Consider the following 20415-nt stretch of genomic DNA (forward strand, 5'->3'; position numbering starts at 1 on the left):
TTCCGCTGAAGCTGCAAACGCTCCTGGCGCAGCTGCTCGCGCATGTTCTTTTTTCTCTGAAAATTGAAAATTGTTTTCTGAGGAAAGAAAATGCCGTAGTAATTGTCCCACATATCTCGGTGGGCACACAAATCGCACCGTAAGGGAAGGGAGGAAGGTGTGAGCGAACAGAGAAAGAGAGAAAGAGGTGCCGTAGGGGAGGGCTCCGGAATAATTTTGACCACCTGGGATCTTTAATGTGCACTGACATCGCACAGCACACTGGCGCCTTTGCCTTTCGCCTCCGCTGAAACGCGGCCCACGCGGTCGGGATCAAACCCAGATACTCCGGCTCAGTAGCTGAGCGCCCTAACAACTGAGCCGCCGCGGCAGGTTATTCCTTCGTATGCTGGTCTTTTTTGTGGTCACGCTGATGTTGTTTGATATGCATTGGTGCTGCCTATAAACATTGATTGGTGCTGAAATAGCGCTGTTTCGGAGTCGGTTTAGTAATAATATTTTTTCGTCGTTCGTATTCCGAAACGGAGTTTTTCAGGTTACGTTCTTTTCGACAAAAGAAAAACAGTGTTTACTTTGTGTATTTTCAATGCACACAGATCGCACATCTGAATTCCCGAGAGGCACTATCTTGGAACGTACTGGCTTAACTGCATACCAACCGCTCGCACCACGAGTTTAAAGATATATCTACAAGGGCAATGCGAATACGACGGTACTTGCCTGATGTACTAGCGCACCATTGGCGTAGCCAGAAAGTTTGTTCAGGAGGGGGGGGGGGGGGGGGGCTCATGTTGCCAGCGCGGCCTCCTCATAGAATTTGTGGAAGGATGAAACGCAACAAAAATAACTGCATTGCCATTGACAATGGCATTGTGTGTTAGATAACGCTACGTTCTCTCTAGACAAGTGAAATATGTATTTTTTTAAATAAAAGAATGTATTCGTATGTCTTTAAAATCGTGGCAGACATGATTACAAAACAAGACTGAGCAGAGGATCAGACACAGGAGAGAGTCAAACAGGACGAGCTCGTCTTGTTTGCTTCTCTCCTGTGTGTTGTCCCTTGCTCAATTTTATGTCTTGTAATCATGTCATACCAACTATCCCTTTATCGTTCACTCGTGGAAGACATAACTGATACCAATGCTTCCACGTTTTTGAGTATTTATGAAGTAAATAAAATATCACACGAAGTCTAGAACTATATCAGTCCGGAACCAGCAAAGCAGTGCATATCGCTGATATTAAAAACGTAAAGGCCATGAAATTAGCAACTAGAGGACAAATATTTTTAATGAGTGTTTGTCGTTCAAGAACCTTTACCACTTTGTACATATGCAACGGGCAGACAAAAATCTCAACGACGCTGTCCTTCGTTCTAGTCTACTGAGCAGCAGCAGCTGTCACCGGTCATGTATTGCGAGTAACTGCACCGAAATTTTAGTCGCAACAGCGAGCCATTGATAGACCCTTGAAAATTTGTGGTAGGATGGGGCCCCTTGCGTTACATTACTGCAGGTGCATAGGCGTTGCCACGAAATCCAACCCGAGTTAACAATGTTCGCACCAAATTGTCTTTTCTAGTATGAAAAAACACTGTAGGGGACAAAATCCACAATGACTTCCGGCGCCGGTGGTTGTTTTGGTCAGCGGTGTGTGACAGAAAAAATTTCAAGGAAGTGGCTTATGGGGCTCAAGCCCCATAAGCCTCCCCTCCCCCCCCCCCCCCCCCCCGGGCTACACCCCTGTAACCCAGTGCAGTCGAAATAGCGCTGCACGAGAAAGCCATAAACGAATCGTGGCCGGCAAAGAACGAGTCGTATCCAGGCGCATTTACATTAATCCTGAAGTGCTGGCGCCAAGTCTGCTTGAATTTGCTTTTCTCCTATTTTCTGGCTTACCAGCGCTGTGTTTTCGATAGCAGTGACAGATCTGCCATCAGGCCACACTAGCCTACCAACGAAGCTTGGCATGGCATTCCATTTTAGCGGGTTTTTCTAAATAAGCTGGCGGCCAGCTTCGACAAGGAACTGAGGAACAGTATCAAGGCGCTGAAGGTGAGATGAAAATCTCTACAAAAGATGACAACATCATCCAGGAAACAAAGACATGTGTGCCACTTGAGCCCCCAGGAGAGGCTGTCCGTCATGCGCTCAAAATTGGCAGAAGCGTTAAAGAGGCTGAAATGCATGAATATGATTTTATAGAGCACATCGGGAGTGACGAAGTTGGTCATTGGGCAATCGGCCACTGCTATCGGCACCTGCCAGTAACCAGAGCGCAGCTGGTCTAATGACGAAAAGAACTCAGCGCCTTGAAGGTGTTCGAGAGCGGCATCGATATGTATTAGAGGATAAACGTATTTGCAAACGATTTTGCTCAGACGATGGTACTGATCGCAGAAGTCTTTTCTTTTTTACTATCGACTGTCCATCCTGCAAAATTTCTCTGCAAGCACCTTGGTAAAGAATGATATGATGGAGGATGAATGAGGCAATGTCGTGGTTTGTGCCATCTGCTAAAAGCGGTCTTTCGGCTTAGCGTGTAAGAGGATCAACGGCAACGAAGATCTAGTGAATGACGGTAGATGTGCTTGGAAGAGGGCCGTACAGGGCAATTGCAACTAGCTCGAGTGGTCGGGCTGGGCAGAATAGCGGCTTCTGAAAAGTGGCGAGAAACAAAACAAAACGCATCGCATGCTATACGCTGATCACTGGGGTCTCATGCCGGAGACGATGCACGCTTTATGTTGAAACCGGAGGTGGTAGCCGCACCGGGCATTACTCCTTTACTTTAATTGAGTCGAGTGGGCACCGACGTCCCCGCACAACGACCTCGGAGGGGATTTGTATGCCCTTCCCTGAAAGTAGAGTCTTCCCCCCCTCGCAGAGGAAGGAGAAAGGAAAAACACGAGACGCTTGTGGAGGGGCTAGGAAGCGGGGTTAGTAGTTAGTGTGTTGTTGACTTGTGGCCGGGTTGTAGCGTCCCGCATTTTCTTCTCCATTCAATAAATGGTTGATGTTGCGTTGCAGAAAAGAAAAAGAATGTGTGGGGTGAGTGATGTATAACGTCGATCGCATCATTCCGTTACTACACTTAACGCTCCCACAGTTGCTCTTGCATTATTTGCGAAATGGGCCCGTTTACGTATTTCGTGTTCGTGCGAAGGCAAAATTCTTGGACTTCGGTAACACACTATCGTTAATTCACGTTTTGCAGCCTAAACACAACATGTTTGCAAATCACGTCTTTCTTTGAGATATAAAAACATTCGTTGCCCTTCGAAATATTGGAATGAAAATTTGTCAGACAAGGACAAGGAAATGAGGGGCTCTTACAACAAACATAAAATAGGGCAACCGTCACTCAAACGGCGTAAATAATAGGGGAATGTTCCTATGAACTTTATTTTTATTTGCGCGGTTTAACAATAGAAAGTAGGAAGTAAAAAGAAAGAAAAGCGCCGATTGGGTCCGAGCAAAGAACTTCGGAATGTTGCGTGCGGTCCTCTGCTAACTGAGCTACGAAGGCGGCTGTCAAATTTTCTACTTTCAGAGGTATTTCTGTTGCGTCCCTGTGTCCCAGCGTCCTTGTCAACTATCCTCCTGCTATACCGAAACCACCACGTGGAACGTGATGGAACGATGAAGGCGACAGCTGTACATGAAACCTCTTATGGTACCTGATGCGTCAAGACTGCCGCAACCGAGGTCCTCGTTAAGCTACATAAAATCAAGACAGGAAATGAGGGGCTGACTATAACAGATATATGAAGGCCAGCAGTTGCTGAAACTAGGGAAAGCATAAGGGATTGTTTCTGTAGATATATTTTTAATTTACGCTGTTCATCAGTTGAAAATTAGTAGCGTTATATTTTTTTCTGAAAAATAATTCATTACCAGGCTGAAGAAAAAACAACCATCAAATGCCGCCAGTGGGATGCGAGCCCACGACTTCCGCCCTTCGCGCGCGGTGTTCTACTAACTGATCTACGACGGCAGTTGTCAAAGCTTCTACTTTCAGAGATATTTATGTTGCGTGTACCCTAACGTTGACAGTGTTTCACCGGTGCCACCCTGAACCGAAGTCATAGACTTCGCAACGTCCTGTAATATCGCAAGCGGCGTGTCGAATGTGATAAAACGATGAGGGAGGCAGTTTTGCAAGCCCAGTCCTTTTTGTTCGTTCCTGTTCTTGTGTGCGTTTCATTTGTGCTGTGAATTTTTCCTACGCTATAGCTGGAAGTGTTGAAGAGTAGAGGTGTAAAAATATCCATTTATTTTTAAAAGTAACGAAAAAATGCAAGCGCTCAGTTTTTTAATATATTAATTTGCAGAATGCGAGCGCATTAAATCTTATCCTGCTCGTTGCCTTTCGGGTCTCTGATTGTAAGCAGCAGGAACCGGCAGCCCTGGAGCGAAGCACGTCCCGAGCCAAGTGGAATATGCATGCTGGTGGCAGCGGCAGCCAGGTGCGCAATCCAGGACTCTGCCGGACGGGTTGCACTGAATTGGTCAAAAAAGAAAAGCGTATAGATGAGATCCAGACAGACAAAAGCGCACATGCAGGGGGGGGGGGGGGGGTTCTTGTGACATTGTTTTGCAGTGATAAGTAGCGCCCTTATACCGGGAGGCCACATTAAGAAAATAGGAACAAAATGGTATAATACTATTTCTGAATCTTAAAACAACATTCTTGCCTTCAAGAATTCCAGCTTTCTTAATTTATTCGAGCCAATACATTTCAAGAAGTGGTTGCCATTTTTGCCTTTACCTCCTAAAATGAAACGCGTAGCCTATTCAAAATAATTTGTTCATTAATTTTTGAATATTAGCATGAGCTATGTTGTCATTGGAATGCTGTCTGTATGGTGTATTAAGAAGTATCAATAAGTCCAAAGGGGTTTAGAAGTGTATTCCCAAAACAATTCCTTGGATTAGAATGGCGACACAATCTATCACTTGGCCGCTAATATATTACCTTCTTCTCGCATGTTATGATACTCAGAATCCCCCTAAGTATACGCTTCCATAGAAATACAGCGGTCTCTCCCTAAATATGGTGTCCCATGTCAACTTAGCTGACTGTGGGAAATGAATACTCGGCTGTGCTAAAGTACATTCATAGAGTTCCAATTTCTATATCCCACAAATTTTCAGAAGTTCTTTTCGTCACTCGTCAAAGAGAAAAAGCCTTTTTAGAAAGTGCATCACGCAGTGCTCTTCCAAACACGCCATAAACATGGCGCGCAATTTCTTCCGCGATGATGATTCTTTAATGGTGCTTCGCCTGCAGAGCATAATTATTCTTATCAGCAAGATCACAATCAGTGCAACTCCGTTGCACCCCCCAGTGATTTTTGTAGCGAGAGATACACTACAGTAGCCAGAACCGCGCCGCCGCAGTGGCTCAGTGGTTATGGCGCTCGGCTGCTGATCCGAAAGACGCTGGTTCGATCCCGGCCGCGGCGGTCGAATTTCGGTGGAGATGAAATTCTGGAGGCCCGTGCGCTGTGCAATGTCAGTGCACGTAAAATAACCCTGGGTGGTCGAAATTTCCGCGGCCTTTCACTACGGCGTCTCTCATAGTATGAGTCGCTTTGGACATTAAACCGCCATAAACCAAACCAAACTAGCCAGAGCCGCGTTTCACGTGGTCAGGTGGAGCCAGAACTGTGCATGCGCCGTACCAAGGCAACCAGATCCGCGGTTCCACAGGTGTTCGCCGCTTCGCCGCGCCTGTCTCCACCGCTACGCCGATGCGTAACGTCACGCCTCACTGCCGCGCATGCGCCGTTACCATAGCAACCAGCTGCGCTGTTCGGCGGTGTTGCAGTTGCGCCTGGCTGTGGAGCGTGATGTATTAAAGCCCTGAGGGTATGCGCATTGATAGTAAGGTGCTCCATGGGTGAAGAAGCTGACGGTGAGCGCGTGTACTGCGCGCGGCATCTTAGACGGCTACGAGACGCTGCAACGGACGATCCCTATTATGCACATTAAGCCATTGCCCCGTCTTCGATCTCCAAGTTAATAGGACCCCTGTCCTTCCGTCTTCCAATCTATCAGGCTACATCCTATTACCACTCTTTTCCTGTCAAAAATTTTCTGTATCCAGCAATTAACCGCCTGTATCTTGGCCACTCCTCCGTAGTGGGTATGTGCCAGCAACGTCTGAGGCCTTCCTTCCTTCCCGAAATCGCTGCTTGGAGTGAAGAGGCCCGTCAGCGTAAGAATGAAGCTTGAAGGGCTAAGCGTGCATACTTTGCTCTCGCTACGTATATGACATGCCCAGACCATGTGGAAGGCATCAGCCACCTCCCCACAGAACAAGTAGAGACCAGAGAAGGAAGCATCGAAATGTTTGAGTACTGCAGGGCACAGTAATATGTTAGTACAGAGCCTAAGAAGCATTCTCTCGATCGCATTCCCTAGTCTCTTGAGAGCAGCCGGGTACTGACAGTGTGAGTCCCGGTAATGAGCGAATACATGTTTGAATGTTAAAAGAGGACTGGCGTCCTGATCCAGATCAGTAGGGTCTACGTCGGGGGCCCAGTTATTGAGTGAGCGGATGGCCGTGTTGGCGGCCTCGTTCCATGGTAAGCCATGGTGGCCTGGAGTCCAAATGAGAAATCAGATCGCGGCACCCTGATGCCGAGCTTCTCATCGAAGTATGCCTTGCGCTGTAGGCGTTATCCAGCCAAGCTCATAATTCCTACAGGCCCTTCGCGAGTCGATAAGATTAATTTAGATTTAAGGTGAGAGGCAGCCAGAAAGATTGCTACCTCCTCCGCGTGGGCTGCTCTAGGGTCCTTAAATGTGAGGTCGTCCATTAGGTCTTCCCTCGTCAGTGACTGCGGCCATGTAACATCTTCCCCCGAAATGGTGTGGGATTGCAACGCCTAAGTAGGCAACGTTGTGCTTAGAGCCATAATGGCGGCGCAGGGCGTTCGCCCGCGCCTGACGCCGACCATTGTGGCTTTCTCAGTCCATTTTGGTAGAAAGGGGTCGAACATGGAGGGCGCCTCGCCATAGTCCGGGCACTCGTACCCTTTCCTCAATGCGACGGTCGTGTTGTATATATGGCTGATCGAGAAGGCGATGACCGGACACTGTCTGGGCAAGACGGGAGTCAATATTAGTGAGGGGCGCCCGCCCGCTGCTCACTATAGTTGTTCACCACCCCCCATGCAAGGAGCCTCGCTTTAGAGATGGAGATGGGAAGGTCGAGCACCCTCTCGATCATATCGCAAAGAGTAACCTCCAAGATGTCTTCATCATGCTTTTGGAAGTGCAGGTATGGAGTCGAATAAAAAAATTCTACTGCTCACAAAAGAATGGGCGAGTCGCAGAGCATCCCTACTTCTGAGGCCCCATGCTTGTTGGAGACGCTGCAGACCATGCGGCAAACTTGGTCGCCAAACTTGCGAAGCTTGGTAAGGGTTGTGTCAGCCAAACGATTCTCGTGAATAAAGAGGCCGAGGACTCTGATCTCAATGGCTTCGTGTATTGGTCCACTAACCAGAGAGAAGCATTGGAGTGCTACTCCTTGGCGATGGGCGGACATGCACGAATTCTGATTTCTGAGGAGAGCAAAGGAGACCGCAGTACGCGGCTTGGCGATCCGTTATGCCAGCCGCTGTTTGCAGGCGGTCCTCCAGTTGACCAATGTTGCCCTCCGTTGCCCAAATGGTGATGTTGGCATGCAGTGCATGCTTTACACCTTCAAACTTCAACCAGTTGGGCAGGGAGATCGACCATTGCCAGATTAAAGAGTAGTGGGGACAACACTGCGCCGTGAGGCATGCCCCGCAACCCATAGTGTAAAGACCGTGCTCGTTGTCTTGACTGTGAATAAAGGCTTCGCGGTCCGTTAAGAAATGTTTGATGTAATTAAAATCATGTTCCCGCAGAGTGTTTCACTGAAGTGAGCGAGGATGACGCTTTTTCACGTTGTCGAAGGCGCCCTTCAAATCTAAGGCGAGAACCATCTTTCATTAGGAGGGCTGCTCGACAGGCGTGAGTACCTCGTGGTCGTGGCTCAGTTGAAGCAGAATGTCCCTGTGCCAGCTTGTGAGGCCGTAATTCGAACATCGTGTCTGCGAACGTATTACGGGCCTCAAGATATTCGGAAACGCGATCTCGAACCATGATCTCTTTAAGCTGGCCGCACAAGACGTTAAAAATACCGGTCGGAGGGGATCGGTATTGATGAGCTTACTTGCATTGTGGATGAAGGGGTTGCCTTCGCTGGGTTGAGGTGTCCACTGAGGTGTCGAGATCTGAGAGCTACTGCGCCCTTTCCTTTCGCCAAAAATGTTTCCATCCTCAAAGAAAAAATGTCTTGATCATTAAAGTTCAGAAGAACGATGGAATAAGAGTGGCGAGGGGGGGGGGGGGGGGGGCAAAGCCGCGTCTGACGAAGCGACGACGCTGGTTTGAGGGACAGATATCGGAAGTGCAGATGAAATACCAGTGATGTCGTCACTGGTTGACCTCAGTGTGGTCAACTACGAGCGGCGCCGTTCCGCCGGTGTTGGAGTTGCACCTGGCTATGGAGCTTAACGTATAAAACCCCAGAAGGTATGCGCATTACTAGTGAGGTGCTCCATGCGTGAAGCTGATGGTGAGCGCGCGTACTGCGCGCGGCATCTTCGTCGACTACGAGAAGCTGCCTCGAACGACCCCGAAATTGTTCCTTGGCGTGAAGAGGCCCGTCAGCGTAAGAATGAAGCCCGAAAGGCTAAGCGTGCGTACGTAGCTTTTGCTACGCGTATCCTGTGCTAGCTGAGCTAAGCCACTGCCGATTTTTGATAATTCCTGGCTGGTGCTAGCCGTGGCCACTGACTGCCAGCGTGTTAATTCGGCTCATCTGCCTACGTGACTTTCTACCACCATCGAAAATATTTCCTTCATTTTGTTTCGTTGCGGCACCTTACAGACGATAGACCATCAGTTGTGCATTACTTCTTCAGCCCGTGTCAATTTTGCACTCCTAATTTATACTGACATATAATTTGGCCCCTCGTAGATTTTTCGCGCTTCGAAAAAATGAAATATCGGGCGCTATTTCTAAATCCCAAATTGAAGTACAATCATGGTCATTAGGGAAAAATAAATAAATTTTCACAGGCTATCATGCAACGTGATGAGGAAAATCTTAAATTTACCTATAAAAATGGTCATTAAGGAAAAGCAAAAAAATAAAGATTCACAGGCTCTCATCGAGCGTGATGCGGAAAATGTGCTTTACTTTTCACAGTTTCGGCTTTCGCTTTTGCGTTTGTATTTTTGCTTCTGCATCATTTAGTTGTTACAATTAGTGTTGCTGTCAGAGTAGTTGCCGCTCCATTCGTCGAGCGCGCCAGCCTAACTCACCGCAGGTTAGGTGCACAGCGCGTTTGAGGTGTACATTGATAAGTGAGAAATTTTCCGGCCTTTCCGTTTCGAGAAACCCAATAATTGCCTTTGCGCACTGTGGAAACATAAGCGGCAACGAAAGCACCTGACGATACAGAAAGTCCATTGCAAGATTAAACACAACGATACAGAAAGCTCATTGCAAGATTAAGGCTGCCAGGAAACACACAGCCTGAGAGGTTGAGAACATAAAGAAAAAAAGAGAGCTAAAGTTGTCGGGGAAATAAAGGTGATAAGTTTGCGCCACCGCTCGTTGAAGCTCCGATCGAGCCTATAAGAGTGAAATGCGTTTTTCCTGTTCCCTCCATTCTGTTTCCTCTTCTGAATCCTTCGTTCAAACCATACCTGCAAGTATACGACGACAGTGGCTTTCATCATACTTATGCTCCTGAAGCCGTAAACGTTGCCCAATTCGGGATGTTTTCGGTTCTGTGTTTTTTTTTGCGGCAAAATACAATTCAGTATTACGCTTGCCTTTCTGCTGGACATAAAATTGAGGTCCTTTATGTTAACTGTTCTAATAAACTATTTATTTGAAAAAATAAGGTGGACTAAAAAAGATTTCATTAAATGATATTGCTTTCCATTGTATGAAATACTTTGTTGCATAGAGTACCAGCTCCTGCACAGCGTTTTCCGTGTCCAAACAACGCCTGCCTACTTTTTTACAACATTCATTCAACGTCACAACGATCATTACCATCACATTGTAGCCTTAGAGCAAGATATCACTGGCGTAGGCAGTGCTTGATACAGTGATTACAACGAGACGTCTGGTAAAGTACCCGTGTTTGCGCTCATGCTTTCAAAAGGTAGGTATAAAAATTTTCCTCAAGCTTCACACTGTCATACCTCGCTAGCAATCGTTAAAGAGATTTAAATAATTAGTTAACTGAAAACAAACTTTCCATTAGGTGCAAAGACGCCATTAATTTTCGTGTCGTGCATTGAGTTGAATGAACTAGAAACCTACGTTCTCATGAAAAAGCATTTTTCGCGGAAATCGGGTTTAACAGCATATTCAAGCCACCCGTTCGGGGCGAACGTTAAGTAAAATCAAAGCCTGAAAATGAAGGACCCCAAAAGTTGCAACTCAACTCGCTGATCTGACACTCTCCGCGGCATCGCCGTGCCTCTATTATTTTCCGGTCAGTAACATTTGCATTCTCTGTTTGGATTGTCCTCGATGTATTTTCAAGCCAATTTGTTAGCTTCCGTGTGCAACCCACAAACAGCTCTGACCGTCTGCAAATTTTCTGTGACCATGTTAAGAAAAGAACGCCGCATTTATTCTCGTAATGAAATCGCTTATTTCCCTCGTAAAATGCCTCCAAATTGGAGAGCTGTATTTAATAAACAGATGAAAAAATTTGAAATAATTGAAGTTGTCAAAAGGGGACTGAAAATAGGTTGCTGGAGTACTGCTTCGTTCGGTGTGACTAACCTTTACAGAAAACAACATGCACTCTTTAGTACATTTCCCGTCATCGAGATAACCAATAACTTTTGTCGCATACTCGCACGAATATCTCACTTAGCAACGCATAGTGCTGTTGATTAAATGAGCAAGTAGACTTCGCTCGAGTACAGCTCACACCATTCAACCCGAAGAATAACAACAGAAAGTTGCTGCAGCCCTCGGTATGAAAGATAGAAAAGAGAAACCCGTTGTTGCCTGGCGTGGTTTCTGTTTGTACTCGGATACCTCGCTCAATTTTCTTATCAGCTGTTTGTACACTGGTGCACGTAAATAATCCTTCAGATCGCGAAAATGTTTTGGTGTTCAAAAAATTCACCCACTAGCATGCACTCTCATTGTCAACAAATTGCACACCAAAGTAATAGGGTGCGTTTGTTACGCGAGGGAAGATGTGATGAAGACCATATGATGCTTCTCACATAGACGAGAAGTACCTAATGCGGCCCCAGTTCAGCAAACAGCGATCAAAGTGGCATACCAATACGTAAAATGTAATCGTTATCGCACTTCCTAATGACAGATGCAGTTCAGTGCAAAATGCTTTATCCCACATAGAGTACATCAGGAAGCGCGATCGGACTGTACTATCGCGATGAAAAGAAACGCGAACAGCGGAAAGCGTGGCATCCCGCACAATCAGCGCAGCCTAGCATAGGCCCGCTGGGCCGAGGATTCGTGCATGACAACTAATATGACAACTTTTTTTTGTTAATAGAACCACTCGTCGCGGTGGTGGTGTGTCTGTGCTATTAAGCTCTCTTTTACAGCCTGTCTTACTTTCAGAATTTTCTTCTGTAACAGATAGTTTTGAGATTATTTGTCTGCAAGTGAAAGATGCTGTATTTGCAACTTGTTATCGCCCTCCGGATGGTTCTCTCCTTGAATTTTTTGTGTTTTTAGATAATTTATTGTCATTTGATAACCAAAACAGATACAATGTGATACTTGCCGGTGATTTTAACGTTGATATGAGTAGCAATAGTACAAAGAAAACAGATTTAGAAAATGTATTGCTATCTTATGGCTGTGTAAACCATAATACTTCTCCTACACAACTAACGACGTCCACGCAAACAATTCTTGACTAAGTAATAACAAATTATGATACTAACCTTGTCAGTTCCGGTGTTCTCACTTACCCTATTAGTGATCACTTGCCTGTGTTTTGTAGCATAAAATTTAGTACTCGGGCATACTCCCACCATAAAGTGTTTAATCGTTTTCAGCCTGTTACACCTACCCTCTTAGAAGCATTTTATCAGGAAATAGAAACAGTTTTCTGGGACAACGTCCTTCAGGCAACAAATGCGAACGTAGCTTATGATGCCTTCTTGAGTTTGTTTCTTTCGGTATACCAACGTCACTTCGTTTTCAAACGCCATACTGGTAATAAGAGATGTCGAGAATCCTGGGTGACAAAGTACATATTGAAGAAGATAGAACAGAAACAACGTCTGTTTAAAACATTTATGCGAACTCGTACAGCATCTGATCTCGCTACGTTCAAAAAATTTCGTAATGACTTGACTAAGCAGCTAAGAAGAGCAAGAGAACTGTACTATGAGAATATGTTCGGTTCCAACGTAAAGCGCACTGACTTAATGTGGAATAACTTAAATCCACTGATGGGTCGGAGCGAGAAAGAACAGAGTTGAAGAAATTTTTCACGAAGGACAGATATTGAAAGGAGAAGAAATCGCAAATATTTTTAATGACTACTTTGTTAACAGAGATTCTACTAAAAACCAGGCATCATACAAAACTTTAGGGCAGAAAAACTCTAGCAGAATATTTTTTTAACCACCAGATGCAAATGAAGTGTGTTCTCTTTTTTTGTTTCAATAATTCTCATAGCGTTGATGCTGACGGTATACAAATAAGACCCGTCCAGTATGTGATACGTATAATCAGCCCCATTCTAGCGCATATTTTTAATCTCTGCATTTCTACAGCTGTTTTTCCTACAAAATTGCAAGTCGCCCGTGTAGATAGCCTGGTATAAGAAAGGATATAAAAATGATGTATCGAACTAGAGACCGGTGTCAATTCTTCCTGCCTTTTCGAAAGGTCTCGAGAAAATTATCTTAGATCGAATATCGCGCTTCTCCAGCAAGCACAATATATTAACTACTTCGCAATATGGCTTTAGGAGGTACAGGACTACAGAGCTGGCGCTGTTGGACCATAAAGAATATATTCTAAAACATTTTGAAGAGAAATGTATTGTTATGGGTATTTTTGTTGATTTTAGCCAAGCTTTCGATTATATTAGTCAAACTTTCCTTTTTGAAAAACTGCATCATTATGGTACACGGGGACATGTTTTGGCTCTGCTCAAAAGTTACCTATCAAATAGATTTCAATATGTCGACATAAATGGTTTCATTTCTCACAGAAAAAAAATAATTTCAGGAGTCCCACCGGGTAGCATTTTAGGCCCTGTCCTATTTAATTTGTACATTAATGGTATTGTACACATCTGCTCAGATACCAAGTTCGTTATATATGCCGATCACACGACTGCTTTGGTGCTATCACGTTCTGAAGCTGAAGGAATCACTAAAGCAAATATTTTTTTGCGCAAATTGGACTCGTGGACTTCCAGCAATCAATTAGAACTTAACGCAAACAAAACAAAGGAAGTAGTTTTTCTACCAAAAAATAAACAAATTTCGTTACAAGGAACCGTAATGTTTAGATCCACAGCCATTGATGTGGTAGATACCGTCAAGGTGTTAGGGGTATATTTTACTTCAGCTTTACAACGGAATGATCATGTAAACAGTCTAACCAGAAAACTGAGCTGCATAACTAGAATTTTTAATCGCAACCTCTATTCTCTACCAAAAAAAGTTAAACTAATGGTCTACAGCGCTCTCTTTGTCTCCCACCTAAACTACTCTCATTTAGTTTGGGGAACATCGACAAAACCTAATGTGTTGAAGCTTGAAAGGCTACAGAAAAAAATAGTGCGAATAATTAAAAACGTTGAATACACAGCACCGTTTTCACATATCTTTGCTTCGCTTAATTTATCGAAAGTAAGTAATATATACGAATACAAATTGTGCTTGCAGTATAGTTTAAGTGTCCAACGAGAGAGTACAGTTTTTACGGAAATGGCAGAATTAAGACCCAATTATCCCACCTACAGCACCAGAACTCCAGAACGATGGAAAGTTCCAAAATGTCGCACTGCCTATGGACAACAAGCACTCCGGTATAATCTTCCGCGATTATTGAATGCTGCAGAGAAAGAAGGTGCTGATCTATTCAATATGTCTCTTCCAAATATGTAAAAATATTTTTCTACTCATACTCTTTTTTGTGAATGAATGCAAAGGTCTATCCTTATGTTCAATTACGTTACATTGTTTCATTTTCGAGAAAAAAAAAATTTCCAGGCGTCCAAATACAGTGCTCTATTGAAACTCTTATTTAGGCTTATTTTATTGTCTGATGCGATACATTGCTGTTTTTCTTTTCTGTTTGCAACAAAAAAATGTGATTGTCTACTGCCCCACTCTGCTGCTGTATACACTGTAAGTGGGCGGAGGATTTTTCAAGCCGCAAATGTACATACGGCTTTTCCCTCCACCTCCTTCCACTTCTTTTTGGAGAATAAAACTTGTATGTATGTATGTATGTATGTATGTATGTATGTATGTATGTATGTATGTATGTATGTATGTATGTATGTATGTATGTATGTATGTATGTATGTATGTATGTATGTATGTGTCCAACTCCGATATGCTTCGCTGTCGCTAGGCCGGTCGGCGCTTTCAGTCGGCGTCGCCGTATCTCTAGAATCTTGTTCCGGCCGGCGCTATCGCACCGCGTGCGTACCGAAAGTATCAGACATGACCAGTGCACAAGCTTTCTTTTTCATTATGCCCGGCAAGTAAAATGCGTCATGCTTGCATGCGGTCAAGATTATTGTGTGCCTAAGAGAAGTGAAGCGTTAAGTACGAGCCCGATCGTCGCGGATTCCTACGTCCGCATCGACAAAATATAAGCTCCGAGAAATAAAAACAATGATTGGAAGTGGTGCTGCACAACCGCATTCTTATCTCTTTTAGCGCAGGAGCTTCGCTACCGGCTTGAGTCTCTTTGACTTCAAAAGAAAGTCATGCCGCGTGTGTACAGGAAGTCCCCTCAGATTCCCACGAGAAATTCTCGAGATGTGCGGAGATTACCGGAAGACCGTTTTCGACAGTCACCACAGTTTTGAAAGCCTACAGAACTGAAGGGTACATTCTCGGGCCTACTTAACGATTCGCGGCCACATTCCACGACTGCGGAAGAAGACCTACTGATAACTGCAGCCGCCGTAGACAACCCTTTTTTAACAGCCGAGTAGGTCTATAACGAGCCCGGGCTAAACATTGATGTTCAAGTGGTTCGACAGCGCCTGCAGGAATCGGACCTTCAAATGGGGTCATCCGCAATAAAGCTTTTGCTTTCAGATCGCCACGAAGCCGCCGCCTACAATTCGCACAATCGCATAAGGACTGGAGGATGGGACGAGGTGATGTTCACAGATAGAGCACATTTACAACGAAGGGACAGGCCAGACTGAACGTATGGTGTCAGGAAAAGCATCGGTAAGCCTTTGCACCGTGGTGTTGTTTAATTTTGATGGTCTTCATAAAGATGTGGTCCTTAATCCGTTCAGTTCGTGGTCCAGTGATAAGAGTAGTGTCAAATTTTAACTAAAATACCCGACGATGATTGTTACACGACAGCGCGACTGCCGTGTGTTTATGGGATATAATATATTGTTTCAGTGTTTTAAAGTCAGAAACGTGTTCTCCGGTTAGCTTGGCTACTTTTCAGTCACTGCACGCCATGAAGGTGCATTCAAAGCGAACCAATAAAGCCATGCTACTGTAACAGCGCGGTACTTCTTTTAGTGCCATGTGACTACTTACCTAAAATATACAAGAAAAGGGTTTAGGTGCATCCGCGATTGGGCTGAGCGCATTATACAACTTCAAAGTGCGCAAACGCTCTCTTAACTTTTTCCTTTACTTTATACAGCTTTGATCCCACCGGCTTCAAGCGACCAAGCCTCAGCGCGCGCTGCTCCGTGGGTTTGTGGGGAGCCATCACAGCCGGTGGTTTGGGTCCCCTTATACGGCTATACGAAAAATTAACAGCAGCATAATGCTCTAATGAAATCGGGTAGGCTGTTATGCCTTATGCTTAAGATAGACCATACAAGGATAGGCTATTTTATTATAAATGCGACCTTTTTCTACTCCAAACTTCACGTTACGTGGAAGCCTCGTTAGAGAACCTTGCTATCCGTAAGCTTTCGTGGCCAGCAAAATGAGCAGACATAAATCTAAATGTCTGGGGAATTATGAGCTCACGCTTGTGACAATTGCAGCTCCATAAAACTTAGAAGAAATCTCTCTGGGCTACTGTTCACTCCGAGACGGACAGACTTCGCGCCACTCAGCCATCCACAAAACTGTTCGCCTCTATCGTAAGGCGCATGGAATCCGTCATTCTTGCCGAAGGAGACTTTACCAAAAATTAATAATTGCAAAGTATGTTTTTGTCAAGTAGTTCTTCCTTGCGGAAAGTTCTAATTTTGTGCCAGCTTCAGCTTTTGTTTGAATTGCTGTTTATATCTTTCTTAGGCCAATAAATCTGCTATGGCCTAAAAGACATTCACGCTTCTATTCTCTTCAGCACACAATCATCGTGACAGCACGAAAGCATGCCGTATTTTACTTGCCGGGCATGATAAAAAGAAAAGCTTATCATCCGCCGGTCATGGCTGACACTCAGAACACGCACGCGGCGAGATAGCGCCGGCCGGAAGAAGATTCTAGCGCTACGGCGGTGCAGTCTGAAAGCGACGATTTGCCAAGCAACACCAAAGCATATCTGAGTTGGACACGGAACCTCAGACTAAGTGGGCCGAAGCTAGGCTGTGCTGATTGAGCGAAAAGCCACGCTTTCCGCTGTTCGCGTTTCATTTCATCTCGATAGTACAACGTCAGGAGCGAGCATATTTGCTTCCGCCACTATATACGAGAAGCTGGCTTCTAGTTAGTACTAATAGACTGCGGAATGATTGAGCATAGTGCTGTAAATTCCACCCGGAATTATACACTCCTCTTAAACTGCCAGATTGGGTGCTATTTGCATTGTGTTCTTTGGTTGCAGAATGAACGAGCCAGCGTTTTTTTACTAATTGCGAGAAATTAACATTCAGCTTAGAGGCAACCACTGTCTAACAGGCTACCCACGTCTGTCTCTGTCCAGGCCACTCTTGCGTGAATTCAGTCAAAACTTAATTAATTCGACAAATTATTCATGCCACCTCTACTGTCAGTTATGTGGCGCCTATACTGACAAGCACAAAGAGTCATATTGGACATTTCCACCACACTACCTACAATGCAGATTCCTTCCCATCCAAGCACCATATTATTTGCAGAGCTGGGCCGCTCCTCCTGCTGAACCAAGCACCATATTATTTGCAGAGCTGGGCCGCTCCTCCTGCTGAACTATGTCCAATACTGTAGCAACTGCCTGTTGCCCATATCGACCACGCGTTGAACTCTATGGAATCAGACTCTGCGACTTGATATGGCGACCCGAACCAGGGTCGAAAACGATGTATATTTCTCTCTCTCACGATAAAGAGGACAAAATATTCTTGCAATTATACCTGTCGGCGGCACATTTCATGGGTGAGGTATGGCCTAGCCAGGTTACCTGCCCTGGAATTGAAATATAAAGCAATTATTATTCTGTGGGAACGCAATCAATGCAGTAAGTTTTTCAATATTGCAGGTTCCATGCGAAGAAGGCTAATGAGGCGCAAATTTGTGTGCATCAACAAGATGGCATTACAAACGTGATCAAAACGCAGCAACCTAAGCGGATTAATAAAGTAAAATAAAAATTGAACATCATGTCACATGAGACAACATCATGGCAACCGCAGCGACTGCGCCTCCCACGCTATCATTGAAGGAAAAGCTTATGAAGGCATGCTATTTTCTCACACGTTGGAAGGTCATGTTCTAATCCTTTACAATATATCAAAATATAAAATATATATCCCATTCCGACGTTTCCACCACCTATCAAAAATTAAATACCTACCGTCACTGTTAAACATTTTGAGGGTCACTTATACTTCGATGTCCAGTTGTTTGCCTTTAACGGCGGCAGATAACGCTCCAGAGAGCCCGAGGGTTGTACTTCCCAGAACCTGAGTTGCAATAAGCGCCTTTTCCTGTTTTCGATGGCGGGCGAAATCCATTATTCTTAGCTCTAAGATTGCGTTAAGCTTTATGCGCTCAACATTTTCAATTTTTTGTGCGTCTAGCGAATCCACTTGGCGCTGCAACGCACGAAGTCACCGCAACAACAGAAGAAAACAGAAAATGATTCTTTTCCACCCGCCCCCGGCATAGCAGGCTAGCTATCAATAGCAAGCTATCAATACTGTAATTCTGCATCCTCATTGCCAAGACCGCAGGCAGAATAAAAGCGGCCTTCCGCAATGAAAATACTGGTAGCACGTGCGTACGAAGGCCGCTACGTACGTCTTAAAAATAAAAACAACATATAATGTTCCCTTGCTATCAAGAAGTGCACGAGAGAGGGGAAGCCTTAGGGCTATCAGAGACAGGCTATTGGAATGTGACTTGTTTGAGTTGGTTTGAATGATATTCTATATCTAATTACATTTATCAAGGTTTCAGACTTTATTACGATAGATGAGAAGCAGAAATCGATATAGTGCGTTATTAACGCAACGCATAAGAAAGGATAACTTAAGCAGCAATAGAGAGTTAAATCTCATGAAGATATATTCCGCAAAAAATAAAAATCTTTGCACGAAATTTTTACTAATTGCGAAGACTAGGTGCATAAAAAACTTTACAAAACTTTACAAAGTGTACAGATCTACAAATATGCAGTTGTTATAAAGAGTGCCCAGCACTGCTCTTCGAATTAAACATTAAATAACCAGATGCAAGATGTTACTTAATTTGGAGAAACCATAGCGTAGAATGGCAAGGAAATATGGTGCGTAAACGAGGGGTTGTTGCTATCAGCTGAAGACTCTACTCACTCTATAGGTTCTTGCAAAATGACGACGACAAGCAGGCAGAGTGCCGCAGAAGTCATTTTAGACAGCTCTTGTGAGCTGCTCTGCAGAAATTAGCCATCGCAGGGTCTCTATGCAACATTTATTGTGAATTCAAAACTTTAAAGGTTTGAACGTTTCGCAACGTAGTGGTAGCCTGGGTGTCCCTACCCGTAAGCTTTATGCTAATGTGACACTCTTTCATGCGCAGCTGTTATTGAGCGAATAACGATTGAGATAATGGTGTACAAATTAAACATTATCTGCTATGCTAAGCTTTAAATATGATTACGCTTCTTTAAATCTCACCACTTCGCGACAAGACTCATAGAAGCGTATGATGTGATGACAGTCCGTTGTGCCTGTGTCAGTGATGTCAATCTGTTATAAATTCAGCACCAAGCCCCCGCTCCGCTGAACAAATATTACTGAAGCAGTTATGTGAGCTTTAATTTTATTTTCTGAATATGAGCATTGAATTTAAACTTTAAAATGTATATATTGAATATATTACGCCTCTCACTGCTCCGCGCCGTATTGAGGCGCTCACTTCGTTGCACAACAAAAAAATTTACAATCGGCTATACTGATTGCTCAACACAAGTCATTCCAAAAAAACGTTAATCACGGCAGAGAACTCAGCCAATGGTAAAGGTCACCAGATTCGATGTTTTCTGTTTATGGGTACAAATAACGAAGGAGTTGTAAGAACGCTGTGTAAATCTTTTTCAGGCGGTAGCTAACGCACTCTTCTCGCTTCTCCGATGCCGGCGGTCGCTTCTATGGGAGACTCTGCTAACGTCATTTGTCTCGCCGCTCAGAGACTGATGGCCCAATCCTTCATTTATTGTTCAGAAACACTAACGGGCTCAATTGACGGACGCTGCGCTTGCACTTTGCATCCGACCCTTCTTGTGGACGCTGAGCGTCCACCATATATCCGTAGATGTAGCCGAGAATATTTTTATTGTTTGTTCTTTCTTCAAAACTGCGGGCACGCGGCTTTCTTGATTTGTTTGTGATGAAAGACGCGACCAGATTTACTTTGACTGATTGCATCCAGGCGGAGCCAATTCTAGGCTCTTCCAGGCTGTTGTAACTTTGCACACCATATCACAAAAGTTCGCTATTAACTTTAAATTGAGCACAACGAAGACGGCGAGCATTCTGTTCGACGGCTGCAGAGCAAGCTTGTTGCTTTCGCTGCCGATGAGCCATTCATTTCCTTACGCGAACAAGTCAGCCCAATAAATAGTTTCTTTTGGTAGCGTTCTTTCGCTGTCTTCCTCACTGCCTGGACTGCCGTCGCCAGAACGTGACATCTGGTGGAGCTGCTGGATGCCGTGACCTGCAACACTTCTGAAGATAGAGGGCAACGCTGCATCATCACGGCT

The 20415-nt window shown here is 44.6% G+C and overlaps 1 long non-coding RNA gene across 1 annotated transcript; it reads right to left on the bottom strand.

Moving 5' to 3' along the window:
- Window positions 1-4319: 4319 nt before the first annotated feature.
- LOC144106172 (uncharacterized) lies at window positions 4320-19097 on the bottom strand. Its single transcript, XR_013308925.1, has 3 exons — window positions 19007-19097; window positions 17588-17639; window positions 4320-4505 (listed from the first exon to the last, which is right to left on the bottom strand). It is a non-coding gene; the product is annotated as an uncharacterized LOC144106172 (long non-coding RNA).
- Window positions 19098-20415: the final 1318 nt, after the last annotated feature.

The sequence above is a fragment of the Amblyomma americanum genome, chromosome 10 (genome assembly GCF_052857255.1).
Source record: "Amblyomma americanum isolate KBUSLIRL-KWMA chromosome 10, ASM5285725v1, whole genome shotgun sequence".
Lineage (NCBI taxonomy): Eukaryota > Metazoa > Arthropoda > Arachnida > Ixodida > Ixodidae > Amblyomma > Amblyomma americanum.